Raw genomic sequence first — 27,967 nt, 5'->3', positions numbered from 1 at the left:
ACCTCTTCTCCTTGCTCCCTTCTTCTTCTCCTTCTCCAAGCCTTCAAAATTTAACACAAGAACACTTAGATCACTCAAGGATGGATTAGGGTTTTCTCACAGCTTTCTGAGGGTGAAGGAGGCGAGAATGGGGGCTATAAGGTGGATTAAATAGTGAGCAACCCGGGGATTTAGGGTTTCTTCCAGGCAGGCAGACTCGCCGAGTCCCGAATATGGACTCGCCGAGTCGCCGACTAACACGTGCTCGAAATCCCGTCCCCACTCGGCGAGTCAGGCTATGAACTCGCCGAGTCCCTCTTGCAAACTTCTAATTAAATACTATGGAATCATCATACCGGAGACGGGTCGTTACAATTCTCCCCCACTTGGCTCAGACTTCGTCCTCGAAGTCTGCTACGGCTGAATCTGCAAATATCTCCGGGTAGTGCTCTCTCATCTCCTCCTCAGCCTCCCACGTCCACTCAGACCCCTTCCGGTGCTGCCACTGCACCTTCACCAACTGAATTTCCTTGTTCCTCAAGGTCTTTGTCTTCCGGTCCAGAATCGCGACCGGTCTCTCAATATATTTAATTTTATTGATGTGTAACTCGCGAGTAAAAGTCATTCAAAAGATTGAGATTATGACGTTATAATATATTTATATATTATCATATAATTCAAAATAGTCAATATATTATATCAAATTAATATACGAATTATTATATCAAATTTAACAACAACGTTAATGTTATATTTTAAAAAATATATATTTGTAAAGACTTTAACTATATAGGTGTTTCTGCGCATTACAATGCCAACTCAAATATAAATTTCAGTTCCATTTAAGAAAAACTAAAGAATATTTTGTAAATAGTTAAAAGTGATAAATTGTAGTGATAAAAGCAAAAATTAAATTGTAATTTCAATTTAACTAAAATATTTCTTAAATATATTTTTATAATCGTTAAAAGTTTCCAAATAAGTAGCTTAAAATAACTTACAATAACAATAGTTAAAAACAACTCTATATAAATGATTATACTGTTAGCTTTAAAATAAAAAAACAATGTTTGATGTTTTAAATAATGATAATGATAGAAATTAAAACATTAAGCAAATAAATTTAAAAAAAGTAATTAACAATAAAAACAACTATAAATAACATCAAATCATATATTATATTTAATTTTATTCATGTGTAACTCGCGGGTAGAAGTCATTCAAACGATTGAGATTATGAAGTTATAATAAATGTATGTATTATCATATAATTCAAAATAATCAATATATGATCTCAATATAGTATATAGAAATTATTATATCGAATTTAACAACAACGTTATTGTTATATTCAAAAAATCATATAATTGTAAAGACTTCAACTATATAAATGTTTATGCGCAACGCGCGGGCATTCGCCTAGTATACTTATGAAACTTACATTTTTTCTTGAACCACATTCATTTGAAACTCCCATGCATTTTTTTCCTTTCACCATATTCATTTGAAACTCCCATGACTTTTCAATTTCTTTCTAATAATTATTATAAGTTGGTTAATAAGGTTAAATAAATATCAAACCTAAAGTGTAATCATATATAAACTAAAATTCAATATTAAAAATTATATATTTTCTTCTACTTATAAAGTTTGTTTTTAACTTTTAACATATTATACTTAATTTATTAGGTCTAATATGTTGGACGTAAACCATTATCATTTTAAAGATACAATTTTGGAACAATTTATATAAAATACTTAAATTCACCACTAGAAAAACAGCCTTTTACGACGCTCATTGCGCGTCGTAAAAGGCTCAGACGACGCGCAAATGCGCGTCAAGGAAGGCCCTGTCATAAAGAGAGACAACGCGCTTTTGCGCGTCGTCTATAGACGACGCGCATTTACGACGCTCATTTACGACGCGCAGTTACGACGCGCGTTTACGACACGCAATGCGTATGTAGGAAGGCCCTGTCATAAAGGAAGAAGACACGCATTCGCGTGTCGTAACCTTACGACGCGCGTGTTAATGACACGCAATGGGTATCAAGAAAGCCCCTGTCAAGAAAGGCCATGTCATAAATGAAGATGACACACATTTTTGCGTATCATAATTTTAAATGTTTAAAAAAAAGATATTATTTATAGATTTACTAATTTTCAAATTAAATTTGTATTTAATGTCTCATAATAGAAAATAAAATCTCATATACAAAAAATACAATCCATTACATATAATTTAATGTCATACAAATAATCGTTCCATATATAGAAAAATAAAACAAATCAATAGAATTTGTAACAGAAATTTACAAACTAATAGTTCTAATAACCTAATGTGTGCCTCACTGCAAACAAGATTTGTGCTGATTTTTTTAAATGTGTGCCTCACTTGTCTCCACTCTTCCTTAATAACACCACTTAAGGACTCTAAACCTATGAACTTGCTCACAGTATCTATATTGCCTGCAAAAAAAACATAACTACAAAATAAGCGTGAAGATGGATTATTACGGTGTAAGAGAAGTAAAGAACCTTGAGCTTCCTCCAATGGGACACATGGGTAGTCAAACAAAATAACATGAGGTTCTTGGCGACACATCTGATCTGAGTTTCTGTAGTAACCGATCTTTGTTCTTTGGCTTGTTAAAGGAATTGGTTACTGTATCAAGCAACACACTATCAAATTTATATACTTTTTTTATTTTTTTAAAAGTGTTTTGATGTTGGAATTTTCACTGTACTTAGGGAAGTGTTTGTTGGTTTTCATGTGACCAAACTGACGAATCAAACCATAAAATCATCACATCACAACATATGTAGACCATACTTGACCTTTGTATTTTATGTTAAAAAGGAAAAAGGCATAACATTTCTAGAGCATACCTGACCACAAGCTCCATATGCAAAACACTCTCTTTCATTTTTCTTTGTATTTCCAACCTACATTAGGATAGATCAAGCAACAACTTATTGAACAAAATTATGTTAAAACTTCATCTTCTTTTCTGTGTCAATAATGAGAAAAAAGCAACTAACTTACTAACCAGTATCTAAATCTAACTTTGATGCAAACGAATATACTAAAGTACTTTTGATGTTTATATAATTAATAGGCTGAGGGTAATTTGGTAATATCAGTAACCGATTTTTTATTCTATCCAAATCCCTCCATTTTAGGAGGAAAGTTAGAGATAATATAATCACCATTCTCCCTTTCTTTTATTGCCACGTCTTTCATAAAAACGAGGGAGCATGATTTTCCTTCCCCTCTGTCTTCTCAATTTCTTTAACTTCTGAACCCAGGAACATATACTGTTAGAGGGTGTGATGGTTAAGAGAAAAGAGATGAAACCGGAGACTGATTAGGTCACAAAGGCTTATCAAGTCTTTTTAATTTACGTGTACAGTTAAGGTAGCTTATATACTCATCTAGTAAATGAATTAGTCAAAGTTAGCTAATATGCCCAGTGAATGATCTAAGTTGGATTATTGATGTAAATTTAACGTTGTGCATATAGAAGGGCCCACGTTATTAATGAAGCTTTGAAACTACTATTTGATGGGTCATAGTATATTGCTTCACATGTCACAGCTGGTAAAACCCGAGTGTGTGTATGTATGTGTGTGTGTGAGAGAGAGAGAGAGAGAGAGAGAAAGAGTACTAAAATTCTTCAAAAATGGTTTGACCATATCTGTATCTATATACTACTCTGTTTTGACCAAGAAAGAATAATAAAATTCTTCAAAAATGGTTGAAGAAGACAGCTACAACACAATAACTATATTTTTCAAATGGTTAGACATGTTTTTGGTGAAATGTTGCATCTTTTGGTCCCAAAAATGAAATGGCATTGCCTATTTTGCATAGAATATAATATATTTTGAATAGAATAAGTGATAACACAGAGTATTCTAAAAAAAATCAAAGAATTACCAGCTTCGCAAGGCCATCTAAATTTGGAAGATCATAGTCTGCTAACAAAACAAAAGCATTACCAAATCTTTTTAGTACGAAAGATATAAGAAACATGACAACAGAAAACAAAACAGTAAGTAAACCTACAAATTTCTCTTTCTCTTTTGATCCAGTAGCAACTTTATATTGCCAACATGTCAAAACAACGGGCCCCGATATCTGGTCAAAACTTTCCTGAAGTCTATTCACAAATTCTTTTCAGTTTGACTTAGAAACAACTCTTGACAACCATAAAGATGAGTCTGGGAAATACACAATAAAAGGTTGCACAAACTTCAACACCTGCAATCATAATAAGATAATTAACAAACAAACAAAATACTTGTTTTACTTTTCATTTATATGTCATAATGAACATAGTATGAACTACAGAAAGAAGCATGTATGCAACCTTGGATAATGTCTGCATTGCAATATAACAGTCTTCAGCTTCAGTATCAAAATCACACTCAACATGCTTAGCTGCATATAAACAACAACATTTACATTTCCATCTTCATCTTCATTACAACATTCAATAATGTTGTTAGATATACAAAAATAAAATTACCAAGAAGCCAATATAGTGATGGTTTTGCAGATTGATCATTGTCTTATGTGCTATCAAGGATAACTGCAACTCTTTCCCGACTAGTCTCATAAATCTCCCCACGTTGAACGGTGCCTAAAGGTCTGAAAAAGAATATAAAATTACCAGAAATAGATTAACACCAATAACTCTATTTATATAGGATAAGTTTTATAACTACATTCACAATCATAAACAAGTAAAACCAAAAGCATATCAAGAAAGAAAGAAAGATTTAAGTACATGAAACTATTAGAATCTTGATATACATATATTTATCAGTAGTTGTTTTTTTTATAATTTTATTATTATCTCATACAGTGTTTTGAAACCAGACTGGACCGCCCGGTTCGACCGGTTCAATCGGGAACCGGTCAGGTCACTGGTTTTTTGTCACCCAAAAACCGGCTGTTACTTAGTTTATTGTATCTATAAACAACACCTAGGATATTCAACATCTGTCTTTTATATTCATGAATGCACTTCACTTGAATGTCAAAAAGGGTATTTGGTTCAATTGTTTCGCCTATTACTTTCAGTATGTACTGTGCTAATCTCTGTTTATTGGCCATTTTGGCTGACTCCCATTCAGCTTGAAGTTCTGGATTGTCAGCAAACTTTTAGAAAGAGAGGATAAGATATAATTACAATCAATAGGAGATATGTAAATCCTCAGAATAGAGGGTATTTTGGTCATTTTTACATAATAATAGAAAGAAAATGGAAGCAACATACCTCCCACAGACCCACAAGTAGGTCTAGGTTAGTGACCCACTTGTCTGTTTTTAACCATTTTGTTATGATATGACTAAGTTTAGGACTACAAAACCTGAGCCAACGTCTAGGAGTAATGTCATTGGTCTTATTTTGAAACTTGTTTGGCCATATTGACACATAATCTGCAAATAACTCAGCCTTTAAGATGTCACTGTGCAATTGTGCTACACCATTAACCTGCCAAAACAGATAAAAACAAATGGGCTGAATTGATGGAGCCTAAACTATCCCTAAAAAAACACAAAATATTAGATAAAATTAGTTGGTTTTTCCTATATTTATAGTATTCAAACATTAAACTGAAACAAAATGAAGTCCTGAGCACTTGCTTTGGCTTCCCAAAGGAGAAGACTATTTTTGTTTTTATTTTTGTATCCAGAAATTGGGATGTCATATGCTAGGGCTTGTACAACCTCTCCCTCAACCCATTTTCAGCTATAACAAGGTATCGGTAGTTATGCTTACGATCCTATGGGGAGGACTTCAACACAACCAAAGAATCTGAAAGGAAACATCATGCCTGACAACTTCCCAAGGAATAAACTTCTGATATAATAAAGCAAATGAGAAATGATTAATTGTAAAGAAATAAGTAAATGGAAAATATGAGGTGGGTTGGGTCCAGACCTCGAGCCAATCTTCTGCCACTTTTTCTTGCCCTACTTTAGAAATGCTCTGTTTGAAGAGGCCATACATGTACCTTAAACCATACCCCCATGCTGGTAGGTTTAAAGTTTCCATGGAGTCCAAAAAGCAAGATGCATGTCTCCCGAAACCACCATTCCCAAGTGCGATATCTTTCTCCTACAATTGTTATAATGCCATAGTTAAAAAATAGAACAGATTAATCATGTTAGAAAGATTTTAAAGGATTACCTGCTCAGTGATTTCTTCAAGTTCATGTCCCAGTTTGTTCAAAGCACTTACTGGAATATGCATCTTGAATATCAAGATTCCCAGGTGGTTCTTTGGAATATTTAGAATAAATGATATTAGACTTGTAAAAGTTTACAAAAATCAAAACTTTGATAATCACCACAAGTTTCTGCTTACATTTGATAAAAAAAAATATTACAAGCCTTTTTTATTATTACTAATTTGTTACTTATTTAACAATTATTTATAATGACTTGTTCATATGGATGATAACCTATTGATGCAGCAGCCAACTAAAGTCAGAAATCCATTTTTAATCTATCCTGATGGATAGAAATCTAAATCCAAATCCAAATATGTAACAGTTATGTCGTACATTCATCTTTTTATAATACACGAGGGTTCAATTGGAAGGATATACCTTCAAATTGGAGTCCAAATGCTGTTGCTGAAGTTGCTGGGAATTGAATTAAGGAACAAAAGAAGATTGCTCTATATCGAAACCTAGGGTTGGCCATTTATCTCTGCATAAACCGACCCATATATGATCAGACCTCGAAAGCTCCCGCCAAAACTGAGAGCAACTACCCTACGCACACAAATCCAATTCCTTCAGAACCCCAAATTGAATTCATAGAAATTTCCCAAAATCAGAAAGCAATTCTTAATTCGTAATTTCTCAAAATATTGAAAAATCGAACAATTAGGGATATGAAAGGAAGAAGATTAGCGAAAGAAATCAACAGACTAGAAGCAAGGAAGCGATTTTGAAGGCGAAATCGATTGGAACCCAGTTCTAAATGGTTTGATTGTTCAAATGAAATTGGGTTGTATCCATTGAACGAGAATGTAGCCAATCACAATCCAACAAACTTCCTTCTCTCCTCTCGCCAAGCAATTAGCGATTTTCATTTAGCAACCCCCTAGAAAGTGCTAGGGGACGATGTTTCAAGCTCGCTAGCGAGGTCGGTGGCGACCTCCACTCCGCTTAGCCTCAAGTCGATCAAACCTCGGTGGTCTGGAATATCACGTGATGCACGTCAGCGAGGATGTGAGCCTAAAGCGAGCCCTCAATTCTTAACTCCATGCCGGAGTACTTGATCTGAGATACGAGCTTAGTTGTGTTATTCCTTTAGGATAAACAAAAGGGATTCGGTAGTAGTGGAGGCGGATTAGGGTTTACAGAGAAAAGGAGAAGGAAAGAGTGAAGGTTGTCGACTAGTGGAGAGGATGAATTCATTATTCCTTCCTGAACAGCAACAACTTGATCAGAGAACGAAACCTGCAAATGAGGTCTAAGGTTTACATGGAAACCCTAAAAGATGGATGAAACGCGGGGTTTTTAATTTTTTAGGATTTCATTTCCCCCTTGCTATTAAAGGATGGAACGCGTGTTCCATTAAAATTTATAAAGCGACACCCTTAGACGACACACATTTTTACTATAGGTGCCCTCCGTTTTTTTTTCTTTTTTTTTTGTTTAGACACTAATTTAAGGGCACGCAATAATGCGTGACGTAAATCTTTAAATTTTTTGAAGAGACGACACTTTTTTAATGTTACTCTCTTTTGCGTAACATTAATCAATGAGTGTCGTGGTTTGCATGTCGTTAAAGGGTCTTTTTCTTGTAGTGATTATTAATTTGAATATAACATTACAGGGTCAACTAAAATATAAATTTTAGTTTAACTTAAACAACTCAAATAATATTTTGTAAATAGTTAAAAGTGATTAATTGTAGTGTTTTTCTAATAATGATTACAAGTTGGTTAATAAGGTTAAATAAATATCAAACCTAAAGTGAAATCATAAATATACTAAATTATACTTTTAAAATAATATATTTACTTCTACTTATAAAGTTATGTCTTTAACTTTTAACATATTATACTTAATTTATTAGATTTAATATGTTGTGGTATGTAAACCATTATCAGTTTAAAGCTACAACTTTTGTACAATTTGGACAAAATACTTAAATTGTTATTTTAAATGTAACATTACAATGTCAACTTAAATATAAATTTTAGTTCCAATTAAAAAACCAAAGAATATTTTGTTAGTAGTTAAAAGTGATAAATGTAAAAACTAAATTGTAATCCCAATTTAACTAGAATATTTCCTAAAGATATTTTTATCATCGTTAAAAGTTTTCAAATAAGTAGCTTAAAATAACTTACAATAACAATAGTAAAAAATAACTCTATATAAATGATTATATTGTTACCTTTAAAATCAAAAAACAATGTTTGATGTTTTAAATAATTATAATGATAAAAAGTAAAACATTAAGAAAATAAATTTTAAAAAATTAATTAACAATAACAACAACTAAACATTAAACCATATATTATATTTAATTTTATTTATGTGTAACTCGCGGGTAGAAGTTATTCAAATGATTGAGATGATGCAGTTATAATAAATGTATACATTATCATATAATTGACAATAATCAATACATTATATCAATTTAGTATACAAATTATTATATCAAATTTAACAACAATGTTATTGTTATATTAAAAAACATATATTTGTAAAGAATTCAACTATATAGTTGTTTCTGCGCAACGCGCGGGCATTCGCCTAGTATATATATATATATATATATATATATATATATATATATATATATATATATATATATATATATATATATATATATATATATATATATTAAGTTTTTTTTAATTTATAATTTTTCTAACTTTATTAATGATAAACAATTTGAAAAATAAATTACAAAATTAAAAAAAAAAATCGTTCGACGATACAAACATGATATTTTTTTCATAAATTTATAAATAAAGATTTATTACAATAATAGCCGTTGAAGTTGTTTATATAAATATGAAAAAAAATCAAATTATATTCTTATACTTTTTTGCCAAATTTTATAAAACATTATTTAATACAGTATCGACAATTTCTCGAGAAAATATTTATGGTACGTTTTTAATGGATTTAATTGAAAAAATCAAAGTTTATTTCCATTAATTTATGTATCAAATTATTTGATCACTAATTATAATGTTTAGTTATAACTTTGCAACCAAAGTTGTTGGTTTTATAAAATATATACGTTAATTCATATCATTTTTTATGCAATAATATATAAAAGTTGATCTAGATTCGTTAATTATTTATAACAAAGTCATAAAAATATTAAATAATCACTTTGAAGTTTAAAAAAAATCAGTTTATTTAGATTTCAGTTTATTTTGTTAGCCTGTAGATGTTAAAAAAAAAACAAATAATCTTTTTTTTTTCAGACTGCAGACGTTTGGTCCACCTTTTCTACTGCAGAGGTCTACAGATATAGTTCGCAGAGTGCAGACATTTTGCCTCAGCAAAAACAAACATCACCTAACTCATATTACATCTGAAAGACATTTGTTAAGGCAAATGACAAAAAAAACTCTTCTGCTTTTAAAGAAATACTTGTTTTATCATTGGATATGTTTTAAGTTCAGTAAAACCGGATGTTTTGTTTAATTTGTTCATTTATACCCTTTTAGCCGGTTACCCGATGCCAATAAGCCATTGAGTTTTCAAAAACATTCGGATTTACCTTTAAGTTTCCAAAAATATTCAGATTCACCCTTACTTTAATTGTTATTTTAATTATTATTATTATTATTATTATTATTATTATATGCTTGATACATTTTAAATGTATAAAAATATTTTTAAAAATACATTTACTTGTATATTAGTATTTAAAAATATATGTCCTTCTATTTAGTGTTTGTATACATTTAAAAGCCAATGTAAGCGTTTTAAAAACATATTTATATATTAAAAATATATTTATTTGTATTAGTATGTATAAATACATATGTATTCCGTATAAAAATATATTTTATACATAAAAATATAAAAGTATTTATTTATAAGGTTTATGTTGTATAAAAGATATATTTATATGTATGTGTACATACTACTAAGTATAAATATGTATATATATATATATATATATATATATATATATATATATATATATATATATATATATATATATAAACCACTTTTTTTTTTTTTTAATTCTTTGGATGATTCATCAACCAAAACAAAAAAAAATTAGTGTTTGCTTACTAAGTATAAATATGTATTTATTTCATATTTATATGTATATGATAGTTTTTATACAAACTAAATAAATATTCCTATCTATTAAATACAATTAGATACAAATAAATATATCTATTAAATACAAATAAAAACATATTTATTATACATTTAAAAAAATATTTATACATTTAAAAATATTTTTATTTGTATATAATAGATATAAATATGTATTTATTTTGTATAAACACTATCATATGTATATAAATATTAAATAAATACATATTTCTACTTAATATATGTACAAATACATATAATTATATCTTTTATACAATATAAACCTTATAAATAAGTATTTTTATATTTATATGTATACAATTTATTATTATATGAAATAAATATGTATTTATACCTATTAAATACAAATATATAAAATCTTAATATATAAATATGTTTTTAAAAGGAATACATAGGATTTCAAAGATGTATAAATACTAAATACGAGTATATATATATATTTATAACAATATATTTTTATTAATAAAAATATTTTTATACATTTAAAAATGTATGTATAAAATATTTTTATACATTTAAAAATGTAATAATAATAATAATAATAATAATAATAATAATAATAATAACAATCGGGTAAACCAAATATTTTCGAATACTTAAGTGTTTTACTGGTATTAGGTAACCGATAGGCTATCTGAAAACCGGCTAAAATTATATAAATGAACAAACTAAACAAAACATTCGATTTTACTGGACCTAAAACACATTCAAAGGTAAAACCGATATTTTTGTAAACTTAAAAGTTTTGATGCCATTTTTCGGACTAACATAACACAAAATATTTGGCATATGTGAAGTTCATGTAACAAAGTAATTCTAACCTTGTACTATAACTACCGCCTAAAAAGTAATAACTCAAGACCCAATTATATCAAATATGCACTGCAGTCCGATTTTATAATTTCTGCTCTCCATTTCTATATTTATTAATAGATTATTTAAAACATTGTCTTAATGATAAATTAGAATTTTAGTTTCATAAAATCAGACTTGTTGTAACAGCATTCACCTTGGAGAGGGGTTATGTGTCTTTTTTGTCCTTTCCACCCTTTCCAATATTGGTGATGCGTTACAGAACCTTACTAGACCGATGTCTGATTTACCATTTCAGCCCTACAACATCTCTCAATCATTAATAAGCATACGTATCACTAACCTAAAACACAAATTGCAGCATTGATAATACCAAGTAACCACCAAGGACACAGAGATCCTACTTTAATACGATTATAACAAGAAATTTCTGAAGAAATCAAGAGCGAATTTGAATTGGGTTAAACATGTTCTTCTTTCTCTTGGAATTTATTATTGCCAAAAATGGCTAATGTTTCTTCTACAGTAGTATTCTTAAGACCCTCGTTGCTACATCTCAGATTCTCGAGTTCACAGCTTCAAGAACTTCTCCAAAAATGGCTAATACTTCTTCTCTTCGAGGGTGTTTGGGAATAGTTTTTAAACGACTTTTGCCTTTTAACTTTTCTAAAAAGTTATAAAGATGTTTGGAATATGCGAAAATTCTTTTCAAAAATAATTTTTTGTAAAAAAGAAAAGAGTGGGTTTTCAAAAGTCAAGAAAGTGTGACTTTTTGTAACTTTTGGACTTTTAAAGCTAAATCACACTCAAAAGTTAAAAAATACTACCCAAACACTTTTTAAAACTCACTTTTGGCTTTTGTTTCCTCCAAAGAACTTTTAGAAAAAGAACTTTTAGGCTTAAAAAGTAATCTCAAACACCCCTTTCGAGGTCATAGCTTCAAGAACTTGAGGCTTGTTTTCTTAAGAGCGATCGGTATGGGCCAAAACGAGAAACGACGCAGGTAACGTGGTGGTGCGGAATGCCGTCTTAAAGGGGGAACACCCCCCCCCCCCCCCTTGTTGCATCTCGTCCTTCAATTCTATTGGCCATCGAAATGGGAAATTTTTTACCGTTGTGGCTCTTATGACCGTTTGCAAACGGTCACATTTAAACAATTTTTTTTTTACCTTTTTACCTATATATATATATATATATATATATATATATATATATATATATATATATATATATATATATATATATACTCATTTTATTTCAAATTTTACATCTTTTTTAACATTCTATCTATACTTTTATAAACTTTTTACTCAAAAAATGGAGCAAAACTCAAACACCTCCCCATCATCAAACCCAAACACACAACCAAACACAACCTCGCCTCTCGGATTTGCGGGTTATGAAGGTTATTTCAACCTTTTATCGTCTTAAGGCTCATCACAAATCCCATACCAAGGCGCCGCTTTCAATCACGCTTCACCGCCACAATAGTTTACAACTTACCTTACCTTCAATAAAATCAATTTGGTCAAAACCCAAATTTACAACAAAATCTTTTCCCTTCTTTTGCTTCGATGCAACAAACAACTAACCACTATCGCCTACGACACAACAATCCGGTGAAGTGGAATCGGGAGGTAGTAGGAGAGGGAAAGGGAAAGGAAAAGGAAAATCGAAAGGGAAATAAATAGCGGTAGAAACAGAAAATGCAAAAGTTCCACAATGGTGGACACCGGATGAGGAATACGCTTTGACGGCGGCTTGGTGTGGTACTTCAAAAAACGAACTTCACAGAAATGGAATGAAAAAGGAGCTTATGGGGGGCGGTGCTCGATAAGTTTCACGCTATTTAAAAAAAAAAAATCTGTATCGCAACAATGACATGTTGAGCAGCAAATGGGGTCAAATAACTAAGCGGTGCAGCAAATTCAACGGTATTTACAATCGACTTGAGGCGCAACAACAAAGCAGAACCAATGACTTCGATTTGTTCAAATCTGCTAAGGAATAATATCGGGTTGAAATGGGTCATGTTTTCGACTTTGAAAAATCATGGGAATTCTTGCCAGCAGATCTAAAGTGGAATAAAACGCCTACATCGTCGGAGGTTCAATCCAAAAGGTCTCGCAATTCTAGCTCGGTCGATGTGTCGGACGCACGGACTAACATCGACCTAAACGCCGACGACGATGAGATCCCGGATGATATCCAAGAGATATCCCCACCACGACGACCATCCGGACGCGACAAAGCGAGGCGCGCTGCAAGACATGCAAAGGAGGTGGAGACGAGAGCAAAAGAGACGGCGAAAATGAGAGCAAAATTCGACGAGCATAATTTATTAATAAAAGAAAAAATGAGTTGAAACGTCGTCATTTGGAGTTCCTGGAAATGCAGGCACGGGAGAAGCAAGAACAAAAAGAGAGGGAACTAATGACACATCAGTTGTCAATTCTTCGGATGAGCAATGAGGGTTTGCCGCCTGCTGATCTAGCGGTGCTACAAGCGATGAAGGAACAAATTAAGAAGAAATATTTGGGTTAATTAGGATTGTTATGTGGTTTTAGTATTAATTTGAATGATATTTTAATTATAATATTAGGTTTAAAATTATGTTTTTTTTTAATTGTAATTGTAATTTTCGATTTTAAATATTATGTCTTTTTTTTGTTTTTAAAATTGTATGTTTTATAAAAAATATATTCATTTTAGTGATTTAAAATAAATACAAAAAGAAAAAAAAACGAAAAAAAAGTAAAATAAAAAATGAAAAAGTAAAAAAAAAAAACTCAATTTTGAAAAAAAAATTCAAAAATAAAACATATTTATTTTCAAAAAGTTGGTGAGTTCATTTTTCCGCTTGGTGTTATAATACAATTTGTTTATGTAACATTTGAGAGGACATAACTTGGTATTGCATCTTGTTGTCCACATCCAACCCAATGCTCTAACCTTAGTTGATACAGAGATAAGAATATGAGAAGGAGGAAGGAGATTACCGATTTCCTTTGGGGCAAATCGTTCACAATCCTTCCAAATTTTATGGTGGATCTAATCAAGAGATCTTAAAGGACCCAGTCTCCATTTTGGACCGAGTCCAACCTTTCAAAGACGCTAATGGGAATGGGATCCAATTTTAGACCGAATTAGAAGATAAATCAAACAGCCCTGTACAAGACTTGGTCAAGCACATGTCTTGACTTTTATTTCAGTCTCTGTATATATACACGTAGCTCGTACCCCCACAACTCCCAAAGAGCTTGTATACCTTCGAAAATGTCTTCTCCCCCTTCATCCTCATTGATGTCAAACAGAACCATGGATCAGGACAACCCTTACAATCTTCAACACTTCCATGACCACAATAATCAATCACTCTCCGACGTACGACCCTTTTTTACTTCAGTTACCGGAAACCAGACTCATGACGCCGCTGCTCCACCTCCGTCGTTTCAAGATTTGGTCGTTTACCAAGAAAACTCGCAAAAGCACATGGACATTGCCACTGGATACGATCTCTATGGCCAACCACTGTCCATTGGATCGATAGAGAATCGCTACATGACTTCTCAACCCACTGCAGACGGCATTTATGATGGTTATTATTTGTCACCTTCAAAAACAGATATACGTCCGGCCGGGTTATCTGCAACCGGGACTACCATTTATGAGGGTTATGACTTGCCACCTTCAAAAACAGATATACGTCCGGCGGGGTCATCTGTAACGAGGAATACCACCGCTGATCAAGTTGGTGCTTCACAACCGTTTGGCCAAAGTCTGACCAGCAAAGATATGAAGAAGATTGCGCCGCCTGATTACTATACGCAACAAAAGTACAAGTCATAAGCTTTCGTGATTACATATGTGGGGGCGTGACCAACTATCTCAATTATTCAGTATATAATCTTAAATTGTGTTTGTATAAGATTAATGCTATAAGTAATTTTTTTGTTTTTTTTTTGTTTCTCTATTTTGCTTTTTTATTGTTTTTAATTTGTTATTATTATTATTATTATTATTATTAAAAATTTTGATAACCGTATAAAATTTCGGATAATATTTTAATGAACGACATTATAAAATTCATATGGCTATATAAAATCTAACAAAAGCATAATTTATCTTAATTGTCACGGGATATAATTTGATTCAGTATTAAGTTTTAATTTTTCCAATATGAAATTGTATTTATAATGTAATTAAAAAAAAATAAGTTCTATTTTTTAAATAATAAGAATAATCTAATAAATGGAAAAATAAACAAAAAAAATAATATCAAATCAAAGATAAATGATTGATTAGATTAATGTTAAGAATGATAAAAATGATATCTTTAAGTATACTATTTAACTTAATCCGATTCACATAAGGCCAAATGGATAAATGGGTAAAAAATGAAGTCAAATATAGAACACGTATTAGCTAACCAAACTTGATTATTTAATAGCCCATTATTTACTAGCTAAATTCACTTTTGGTTTATGTGGGTTTCAAATAAAAAAAAGAAAAAAAAAAAGAGACATAAATAGTCTTTGTGTGAGAAACAAATGATATAGATGGTCGTTGTAGTTTTACTACCTCGTTTATTAACTTATGGGTCGTTTGATATGCTATATAACTCGGTCCAAAACAGGACGGGGTCCATAAAATACTGTCACACCTCCGGATCAGGTGGTAGAAACGTCCGGAGGGGGGTGACTTCATTGTGCAGTATCATAACAATTGAGTATAAATGAAACGTAGCAAATCCAAACATCATACATCAATATATCAAATTTACATTGTTTTACATTATGTTTATGTTTTTGAATTACACAAAAGAAACAATGGTGAGTAAGTTCCTAAATACATCAAAATAATTCAGCTTTCGCGGCTCACAAACCTACTTACCGATTTCTTGAGAATACAAGTCGTTTGAAAAGAGTCAACGTATAATATGGTGGTGAGTTCATAAGCATTTGAATAAAAATCTTCGTCAATTGGAAAACTAGAAAATCCAATAGTTTCTTATCAAAATAGTTGTAAGTCTCATTTTAAATCAAGTATAGTTGCTTGTGTGTGTGCTAGTTTATCGTTTTCAAATCCGTATACAATTGTGTTCCCCGGAAAATCCTATATTTTCTGAATGTGTAAAATGGTAGTATTGAAACTATAATACTTGTGTTGTAAAGCTTCGTTTATAGTATCCAAACAATCGTTATTATAGTCGAAAGGTGTAACATATGTTTATTTCTAAACAATTCACTATATTCTAAGTGAGTCGTTATAATCATACTAATACGACGGATGCCTGTCTTGGCGTTTCTTAGGCGCCCGCGTTTTTTTAAAGACATTTGTCACCCTAGACTGGCCGGTCTAGCTGTAGCGAACAACGAATGTGCGAGGTGTCAGCCCCGTATAGATCTATACACAAATTCTCGTTCTCCCTCTAGGAGACTCTGATTATAACTTATTACAGGACTTTAGATGTACGCTAATATATATATATATATATATATATATATATATATATATATATATATATATATATATATATATATAGGTATTGTGGAGATTCGTCTGACTAGAATACTAACAGGTTTTTGAACAAATCGTGGAAATCCATTATTTATTAAATAAATAATAATAGTTATACTCGTTGACTAGATTTATCGTTTTTGTTTATTGAGGATAATCCATTTGGAATCATATTTATCAAAAATGACCAAATATTATCGTTATTGGCAAAAATGACCCTTCCTTTTTATAAATTATCAAATAATACCTATATTTGCCAAAAGTTGTCATAAGTAGCTAAAACTTGGTGAAATGTGTAAAAATGGCCCATTTCTTCTAAAATATTCATTTTAGGCTTATATTTATGAAAATATTCAAAAAGGCCCTTGTTTATTCAAAATTTCATTTTTGGTCCTTTAAAAATTAAGATATTCAATAATTTCACAAACTTATCCTATAGTCCAAAAATAACCCTTATATCTTCATATGGCCGAAAAAGGTCCCTCACAAGCTATATTATTTCCATTTCCTAACCACTTTCAAATATTTTGTTCATTAATTTGGTTTTGAGTAATTTTTTAAGGAAACCCTTTTGAGTCTTTGTCATAAAAAAACTTGTAATTTCATATATTGTAAACATACTAGTTTTGATTCTTTCCATCATTTGTATATTATGATTTAACCACTTAAGTCTTCCCAAATTTCGAACTCAAGAAACTAATTCCCATGGAGTTTTCAAAGATATAACACACATAAAACTTAGCATACATGTAAAACAAGCAAATATAACTAGATTCAAACAAAACCTTGACTTGTATTGTGACATCCCCATTTTCACGGCCAAAAAACACCAATTTATTTATGATTTATTTTGAAAATCAGAGTAACCTTTTAAAGAAAAGAGTTGCGGAATTTGTTCCCAGAAAAACATGATAAATACGTTATCAAAGCATCTCCGAAGAAATGTATTTTATTCATTTTAAATCATTGGGATGTTATCGTCAATACAGAAACATAAGCATAAACAGAACATACATTCATTATCACTAGTGATTTATGTCTCCTTAATCTCTCAGTGTAATGTAACTTCATATCGATACATGTGACACAAATAAACTGAGTGGGTTAGGTTAGGAAACCTTGTGACTACATAGGGTTTTCAACCCACAATAATATAATTATTATGTTTAATCACCAAACAATTAACCCAATTACCCATCCCCATTATCTTCGTTATTCTTAAGGGTCTACCCTAAGAATCATCTATCCTGCATTCGTTCATTCCGAAGTCCATCGCTTCTAGGGTTCATATGACAGGCATTAAGTCCATAACTGCCAATGCTCATTCGTAAAGCACTAATTCCACAGTTGCTAAAGTTCATTCATTGGGTACTAAATCCATAGCTACCAGTGTTTATCTAATAAGTACTAAGTCCATAGCTACCAACATTTCTCTAACAGGTACTAAGTCTATAGCTACCAACGTTTCTCTAACAGGTACTAAGTCCATAGCTAACAATGTTTATCTAATAGGCACTAAGTCCATTGCTGCCGATGTTATTGATTAGACACTAATTCTATAGTTGCCAATGTTTACTCATACCATCTTTCATCTCTCATCGATCATCTACCCATGTTTTACCCAACAAATTCGTAGATATAAAATACATATATACAGTTTAAATCATTTAAAACATGTATAAAATCGTTCATCGAACATAGTAAGCAAGTATTCAAATAATATGCACACATATCACATAATTTATATAAAATACTTTATATATATGTGTAAGATGAAAGTAACTATGCACTCACTTGTTAAAGTGATAATTCCAAACTCGGACAGCGCTTCGCTTCTTAACAATATATTATCCTTCAACGAAACCTAGTATTATTACCACTAGACTTTAGTCTAATATTTACCGGGACTAGTTATTAGTCTTAGCATTATTATTATTATTATATAACCGTTTAAACAATAATTTCCAACCACTATGTATGCAGAAGCCAGACATAAAACACTGGAGGGCAGGACCATTTTGGCATATAGCACTTCTTAAATCTAACAACTCTATGCGGCCCTTTAAATCAGATTTTCCGTACAACGAGTAGTTAAAAAAATATTATAACGACACTTATATAAGTCATAATGATAACTCAAATATTTATTATAAGTTCATAATAACAATACTAGTTTTAAATATAAACTATATTTAAAATAGGGTAAGCATAACTTACTTACAAAGGGGTTTTAGCTAGGAGTCGAGCTCTGTAGGGGTAGAAATTCGTCGCTAGACTTTCTAAGAAAGATTCGTGTAGTGCTTCAGTGCTCACCATACTATACTAAAACTACAGAAAGAGAAGTAGAATCACGAGGGGCCGAAATGCTTGGGGGATAAGAAGAGAAAGACTCTTGAATCAAGAGAATGGTGCAATAAATATGAGAGCTAGAGGCTCTTATTTATAGTAATTTAATTTACAAAAACTACCCTTCATAATTACTTAATAACCTTATAGTTATATAAACGACTAAACATCCATTCATAATACTATTTTAAATAGATTTAACGATATTTGTACTAAACTAATGTCGAAAGTACTCAACACTAGTCTTATAATGACCGCATCGTCGATACCTTTCTAATGATATATACATTTATATATATATATATATATATATATATATATATATATATATATATATATGATTTATATTTTATTTTAATATGTAAATATGTTATTATAATTTATAACTCGTTCATACGAACTCCGTTTTTGACGTTCTTTATATCCAAGCGTAGGCGGGACCGTACCCTACAACTTTTATTTAGACTCTGTCGGCTAAATTTGACTTTATTTTCAAAGTTATATTTTTAACAGGCCATGACAGAAAAAGTCTGTTAAAAATTCATAACTTCTTCATCCGACGTCCGTTTTCGTCTATTTTTTTTACCGTTGCGCTACTATTAACGAGATCTTCGATTCTCGTTTAGGTTGATTCAGCCAAAAATCGACCAATCTAAAATTCAAATTTTGGGTTGTGCACTGATATGCCAAATCTTAAGAAAATCATAACTTCCTCATACGAAATCAGATTTTGACGTTTTTTTTATGCACACTCTCGATTTCACGTATATTAAAACTTTCATTTAGATATCTAAGGCTAAAAAGTAGTTTATAAAAAATTCATTTTTACAGACGCGGTGTCGTACCGGTTTTGCCGTAAAACTTTGACGGGCCATAACTTTTTCGTTATAACTCGGATTTCGGCGTTCTTTATATGTACGAAACCCTTGTGAAATAAAATATAACTTAATTAAGATTATTCATTCTAAATAATATTCCATTAAAAAGTCATTTTTTGACAGTTATTGTTTCTAAATTGACTAACCCGAATCTGCGGGCGTTACATGTATCCTCCCCCAAATCTATGAAAAACGTCAAAAAGAGGGGTATGAAGCTCATCTTGGTTTGATTTGGTGGGTGATTTGTCTAGATGATGAAGAGTTTCCAAGTTCTAATCCTTGAAGAGTTTGATAACTCTTTGAACTTGAGGAGGTCGTAAGAATATTAACCCATATCCTCATGTGTAAATATGGTGAACTAAACAATATAATGTGTATAATCACTAATCAAGGGTTGAAATACTTACTATGATCCAAGGAATGCTTAGAAGAATTAAGGCTTGAAGCTTAGAACACATTGAGAGCAATTTGAGAGTTCACAGAATATCGAACGAGTTTGTGAAATGGGAAGGAGGGGTTTACGGTCCTTTATAAGGGATAAGGAAATGATAAGATGTTTACTTTGGTTACTGTTGGATACTGCATGAATAACTAAGTTCGTTTTTGATATCTACGCATTACAACTCATAACCACCGTGAACACACTTAATTTGGGAGGTGTTCATGGACTATATGGACCTTAAACCAAGGTTCACGGTCAAAGGAAGGTCCACTAATGTGGTTTACGGCCTAATGGGGGTCCTTTATGGTGTCCACGATCTTAAAGTGGCCTAGGTTGGTGTTCACGGCCAATGTTTGGATGCTTAGAGTGGTTCACGGTCCTCTTATGGTGGCTTGAAGTAGTTTACGGCCTAAGTGGGTTATTGGGGGTGTGTTCACGGCCAACCTTTGATTCCTAGGGTAGTGTTCATGGTCTAGTGTATAGGAAACTCCTAATAAGCTAGCTTTATTGTTTATGTGATAATATTTGATGTAATTTCAACAAGACCTTAATTTGCATGGCTCATGAGAGTATTAGGGTAGCATAATTCTCAAAAACATTACATTACCAACGCATAATAATAGCATAGATACAACCACTACATATACGAGATTCTTTTGGTTTGGTTTCTAGATTTGAAATTCTCCAGTTGTGACATCATCCCCCCGTTAGAGAGAATTTCGTCCCAAAATTCTTTAGAAGTCATTCTTACGAACTAGCGAAAAGATGAGGGCACTTTGCATCATTTGATCCTCGCGTTCCCATGTGAATTATGGTCCGCTCTTGGGGTTCCATTAACCTTCACAATGGGGATGCGGCTTTGTTTCGTGCGCTTGACCTCTCTATCCATAATTTTGACAGGCTGCTCGACAAATAGAAGGTTCTCATTCACATCGATCTCATCTAGTTGTACTGTGAGGGTTTCGTCCGATAGGCACTTCTTTAGGATTGACACATGGAATACAGGGTGTACATTACTAAGCTCGGAGGGTAGTTGGAGTTTGTAGGCTATCGGACCGATCCGTGCAAGGATCTCAAATGGTCCGATGTATCAGGGGATTTAGTTTACCTCTCTTTCCGAATTGAATCATCCCTTTCCAAGGGGAAACTTTTAATAGCACTCAATCACCCACCTGAAATTCTAGAGGCTTTTCGCCTTTTATCCGCATAACTCTTTTGTCGGTCTCACGATGCTTGGAGTCGTGCTCGGATTTGGACTATCTTTTTTGTGGTTTCCTAGATAATTTCGGGTCCCGTGAGTGTTCTATTGGACGTTTTCCCTTTTCCAGTTGGGTGTCCCCTACCTCAGCCCAACAGAGGGGCGATCTGCACTTCCGGCCATACAAGGCCTCAAAGGGGGCGACTCCTATACTCGTATGGTAGCTGCTGTTGTATGAGAATTCGATGAGGAGCAAGTGAGTATTCCAAGATTTTCCAAAGTCTATCACAAATGCCCAAAGCATGTCTTCTAGAGTTTGAATGGTTCGCTCGCTTTGGTCATCAGTCTGAGGGTGGTAGGCAGTGCTCATATCTAGTCGGGTTCCTAAAGCTTTCTGGAGTGCTGCCAAAAATGAAAGGTGAATCTGCTATATCTATCAGAGATAATAGATATGGGCATCCCATGGAGTCTCACTACCTCATTCAGGTATATTTGTGTTAGTCTTTCCATCTTGCACGTCTCCTTTATCAGCAAGAAACGGGTGGATTTGGTTAATCGGTCAACTGTAACATCCGTCTCTCAAGGTATTAATTAATTAATTAATTATGCAACTTAAAAGATATTGGACTATGGTTGGACTTGAAATTTGGATTGGACTTTAAGAATCTTGGGCCGAGATGTAGGTTGCCCATAAGCTGTACGCGGGGCGTAACCCGGCGTACGTGGGGCGTAGTGTCATTAGATGCGCGGGTCATGAGAGGCGTACGCAGAGCGTACCATAAGCTACGCCTAACGTACGTGATCAGAAACTAAACCCTAATTTCAGGGTTTAAGAGGTATATAAACCCCATTATAGCCCCCCTGGTTTCTTATCAGCCTCCTCACCCACAAGAAAACCCTAATACGTTCTTACCCTCTTCATTGTGTGAAATTGCTTTTTGTGAGTGTATTTAGTGAGAGAAAGTTGTGAAGAAGGAAAGAAAAGGTTTTAGAAGAAGCTTGAGCTCAAGGATCTGGACTAAGCTCACTCTTTGTCATAAAAAGAAGGTATAAAGCACTTAACTTTCTTCCTTATATTTTTGATCTAGAGTTATGGGAGTTTTGGACCTCTTTAGGTCCAAAGGCTGAACCTTAACCTTGTGAATCTGCTTTTGAGCTTGGGTTTGCCATCCTTGAGGCTCAAAACACCTTCTTAGCATTAAAGTTTCAATATTTGAGGCTTTCATGAAGCCATGCATGAGATCTAGTCATTTCCATGGAAATAGATTATTGTTTTTAGAGTTTGAGCTTATGTGAGCCATGCAAGCCATCAAGTAAGCAACTTTATGGCTTAAGGCATGGAATAAGACTTGGATCTAAGTTTGTAGCTTATGACTCAGAATATCAAGCACTTAATAGAAAAAAAACTTAACAGGGTACTACGCTGAGCGTACGTGTAGGTACGCCCAGCGTACTCGCCGTCAAGCAGTTACGCTAAGCGTACTCTGGAGTACGCCCCACGTAGCCCAATCAGTTTGGTCCTTGAGTTTTGGGACTCGTTTTGGGCTGTATTTTGAACTTTGGGCCTTAATGGGCCTACAGGAGTAAGTGAAAATGGGCCAAGTATAGGTGTTGGGCTTAGAGTAAGGCCCAATAAAGGAATTTGAGCCCAATATAGCAAATTGGGCCAATAATGGGCCAATAGTGGCTTGAGAAGCCTATCTAGTGAATGGACCTTCAGAACTCAGATTATGGGCCAAGGGCATTTTTGGGCTTAGGTAGGGCCATATAAGGAGTTAGGCCCAATTTAGAAAATTGGGTCATTAGTGGGCCATTGATGGACTTAGAAAGGATTAAAGGGTTTGGGCCTTGGTTAAGACCCACACCATATCAGGGGTAAAATAGTCGTTTTACCCATAGAAGGATCCTCATTTTGATTAAGTGTTTTATTAGTCATGGTAGCCGGAGAGCAGCCGGGACAGCAGTCAGGGATCCTTCACTCAGATTTTCAGCAATCAGCTCTTCGAGGTGAGTTTCCTTCCAGTAGGAACGGGTCTACGGCCACAATGACGGCCCATATAGATATCAGTAGTTCCGTATTGCGGTCCAATGCAGAGGGCAAGACCCTAGTCAGTTCTGGACTTCGGTCTGATGCAGAGGGCAAGGCCCTAGTCAGTTCCGGACTTCGGTCCGATGCAGTGGGCAAGGCCCAATATGTGCTTTATATGTTATAGTATGGTATGTGGTAGTTTGGGGGAGCTCACTATGCTTCGTGCTTACAGTTTCAGTTTTGGTTTCAGGCACTTCAGCTAGCAAGGGGAAGGGCTCGGGATGATGGCATGGCACCCACCACAGTTTTAGCCTGGGAATTAGACTCTGATATTTTAGACATGATTTGACATCAGTTGTGATATGAGACATATTTTATGACATTTTGAGACACACGACTTATGGTTTTCTTATATGATATTTGGATATTATGGTTTTAGTAATGTTTTCAAATGAAATTTTTGTCTTGTATTTCTGGGATGTTTCAAATTGGTATCAGAGCCTTGGTTTGAGGGATTCAGACACACTTTTCGGGTGTGTCTGAACTCAAACTAAGGAAATGGTATAAGGTTTTCAAAAGAAAAACATTTTCGAAAGAAATTTTTGAAAAAGAAACTTAAAAAGAAAAGAGTTTTGAAAAGGAGAAAAGGGGTGTGGTGCATGCGATCAGATGAGCTCAAGTAAGTACTCGCAAATTATCAATACAAGTTGATGTTATGAGTATCAGTTTTAGTAGAACAGCATGCTAGATTAGGAATAAGGATCTAGGAAGGATGCCTTATGTATCTGTTATGTGTTTCAGCTTTATGAGAACTGCATGCTAGTACAGATTAGTCAGGATGATAGCCTGAGTAGTATATGCTTGATTATGTGTACTCAATGTCCGAATGTTGCTTACTTTGTGCTTTTAGGAGTCTTAGTTATCTCTTACTAAATAGTAAATGAATATGTTACGTTACATATTGTGAGGATTAAATAATTTCAGAAGGTTAGGTCTAGCTCAATTGCGCAGCTCTTATCTGAGTCAAACCGTTGTAAGGTAGGATCTCTCATTCGAAGAATTATCTAGTCTTAGTGATATGTAATATTATTCACAAGCTAGTTAGGGGGAGGTAGCCGGGACTTCTTGTGTAGCTGATAGCGGAGAGTGGGTTGGTGATTACCCTAGGGTAAGCCTAGGATGAGACTTGCAGAAAGCAGTAGTAGTAGAAAGGACTTGGTGGAGTCAAGGCAGTTCTTTAGGAAACTACAGATAGATGTGGAAGGTAGTATGGGCCCGTACTACTGAAAGCAGATGATTCGTACTCGAATCAAGGAAGGCTGAGACAAGACCAGGAAACTGGTAGTAGATGTGATCTTTCTAGTTATATCAGTGTTTCTGACGTTGTCATATTGTGTTTCATAATGGTGGTTTTACGCCTTAGACCAGCAGTCGGCAGTTCAGGTGCCGGAGAGGGATCAGGTTCAGGCTCGGGGGCCGAGCATTTGGATGAGAAAACTAGGGAGTTCATCTCCTCAGAGATCATACACAACATACTAGACTAGACTCCCGTGATCTTTGGTACGGTCAAGGAGGGCATTCTAGAGATTCTTGATGAGAGGTTGAGCGCCTTTCGTACTGAGATGGCGACCATGATAGGGTCACGTACTTTGACCTTCAGGGAGTTCAGAGCTTTTGGAGCTCCAGATTACCAGGGGGCCTGAGACCCCATTGCGAGTACCAGATGGTTGGATGATGTGGCCAACGCTTTCCACACTAGCAGATGTCCCTAGGGGGACAAGGTCTGACTTGCATCATGTCTTCTGAAGGGCAGGGAACGTGATTGGTGGGAGGAGGTCAGACATGCCATTGGGGATGACACATCCCTTGATGTGAAGACATGAGCTGATTTCACAACCAGGTTTAGGGTGGAGTTTGCACCGACCATTGAGGTGCAGCAGCTTGCGAGGGAGTTCCAGGATCTTACTCAGACTATTGATATGGTGGCGGAGATTACCGCTAAGTTCAGGGAGATGGCTCTTCTTGTTCCTCAGTATGTGGCAGACGAGGAGATGAAGAAGGTCCGATACCATGAGATGTTGAGGAGTGATATTAGACAATTTGCGAGTCGGTCCAGCTGTAAAATGTTGGATGACATGATTGCGAGGGCTCGTGAGAGGGAGATTGATTTAGAGGTGGAGAGGAAGGGGAAGCCAGAGGTCGTATCTAGCACCAGGAGTTTGGGCAAAAATCCGAAGGTATCAGATCACAAATCTAGGGGACAGCAGAGCCACAGTCGGTGTGGCAAGTGTGGGAGGTTGCACGATGGAGTGTGCAAGGCAGGGAGTTCTGGCTGCTACAAGTGCGGTTGGACTGGGCACATGAGCAAGGATTGTACAACTACTACTACTATGACTCCTACATCAGCATCTAATCTGATTTGCTTTCAGTGCAATCAGAGAGGCCATAAGAGGTCCCAGTTTCCTAGTTTAGCAACAATAGGGAAGGTGGCGGCACCTGCCCGTACTACATTGAGGATTACAGACGGCCGTCAGGGTCGGGTTGAGGCGCCGGTGGCGAAGAGTAGGGTGTTTCAGATGACACCAGAGGAGGCACGAGAGACTCTTGACGTGGTGATGGGGTCGTTCTTAGTGAACGGCATTTCAGCTATAGTAGTGATTGATTCGGAGGCTACCCGATCTAACACCAGTCAAAATAGGTCAATAGACAATCACATGTGATTATGCCAATCATGTAATGTGATTAAGTTAACCTACTAATGTGGTAAGAATGTTATGTAGTTAATGATAAATTCTAATACAAATATGAACTTTCTTTATGATACAACTCAAAGTATACGTCCATATGATTTAAAAAATATAGAGAACGACTGAATCTGACTTCGCATGAAGAAGTTATAATAACCGAACACTATAAATATCTATAATAAGAGAAATTTAAAATAGACTTAGAGTTAGCTATTTAAGTCTAAAAGAGAGTGGCAGTACTCGTAAATACCTACGCGTGCATATAAAGAACGTCAAAAACGGAGTTCGTATGCAAAAGTTATGGCCTTCCGAAGATTTAGCTTTCAGAAACCCTAAGCTAACTAAATTAACGACGTGAGTTTTATGACACTCACGGCGCGAGGAGTCATTTTTTCACATTTCGGAATCTAGAAGGTGTGACGAGGCTGCGAGAGGATAGGATCCAAATTCACGACGTGAGCTTTATGACACTCACGACGTGAGGAGTCACATGGCCACCTTCCGAAGCTAGGGACGCAAATGGCAAGTCTACGGAGTGATCATGCAAGACTCACGACGTGAGTCTTATGACACTCACGACGTGAGTGTCCTAAATTCCTACTATAAATAGCAGGTCCGACTTCAGCCATTCTTACACCAAAACTTCTTCCCTTTATCTCCTTTGCTGAGGCCATCTTGCATCCCGAGCCTCGACGATCTCGCACGATGATCGTTTTTCTTAGATATCATAAAATCACGCTACTAGGGTGAGTTTCACGGCCCCACTTTCTAATATTTCGGGGGAAAACGCATGCTAGTCATTGTATATATGTTATTATTATAGTATATAGTTATGATAATCGAGATATAATGGTTCTAAATATAACATTTTGAATAAATACAACTATTATTAACTTGTCAGTATGTTAATTTACTAATGTAGATCTTGAGTTATACTTAGGATTCTACATATATGTTGTGTGCGATATAATACCGAAGTAATATTTGAAAGTTCTAAATGTTAAGTTATATAGTATGTTGCTATTAATAGTTTTATGTCAAGATAAAACTGGATATGTTATATGTTGTTATTGTTAGTTTTATGTCAAGATAAAACTTGGTATTGTTATTGATAGTTTTATGTCAAGATAAAACTAGAAACGTTATATGTTGTTATTATTGGTTTTAGGTCAAGATAAAACCTGGTTTTTACTTCAAGATATAGCTGTTATACTGCCTAAATATTATGAAGTTAGGAGTAATGTTTAAAAGCAAAGTCTAGTAATTTAAGGTTTTAGACATGAAGATGCTTTTGTTGTTAGAGCTATAGGAAGCCGTCAAAGTCTACATGAGTAATTGTATTCATCAACTAAGATTGGGGATCTTAGCAGAAATCCTCTGAACGGTAACCGTTAATCCCGTGTGAGCGAGGAAGTCGTGTATAATTAGTATACAGGCTGACCACCCCACTTTTGACTGTTAGCTACAGTCAACCAAAACAAGTGATGAACTATCCTTTTATTTGTTATTATCCCTGCGTCGATGAAGCGTAAGGTGTTGTTTCTCATGTTAAATCATGTGTGTATTTGTTCTCATGGTAAATCATGAGTGTATTGTTCTATCAGAGGTATTATGTCATAGCAGCGGTTACAGGCTCATGGTAGCAAATTGTTAGAAACATTA

This window comes from Lactuca sativa, chromosome 8, assembly GCF_002870075.4.
Source record: "Lactuca sativa cultivar Salinas chromosome 8, Lsat_Salinas_v11, whole genome shotgun sequence".
Classification (NCBI taxonomy): Eukaryota; Viridiplantae; Streptophyta; class Magnoliopsida; order Asterales; family Asteraceae; genus Lactuca; species Lactuca sativa.
The sequence above is the reverse complement of the archived record's forward strand: the minus strand, read 5'-3'. Positions refer to the sequence as shown.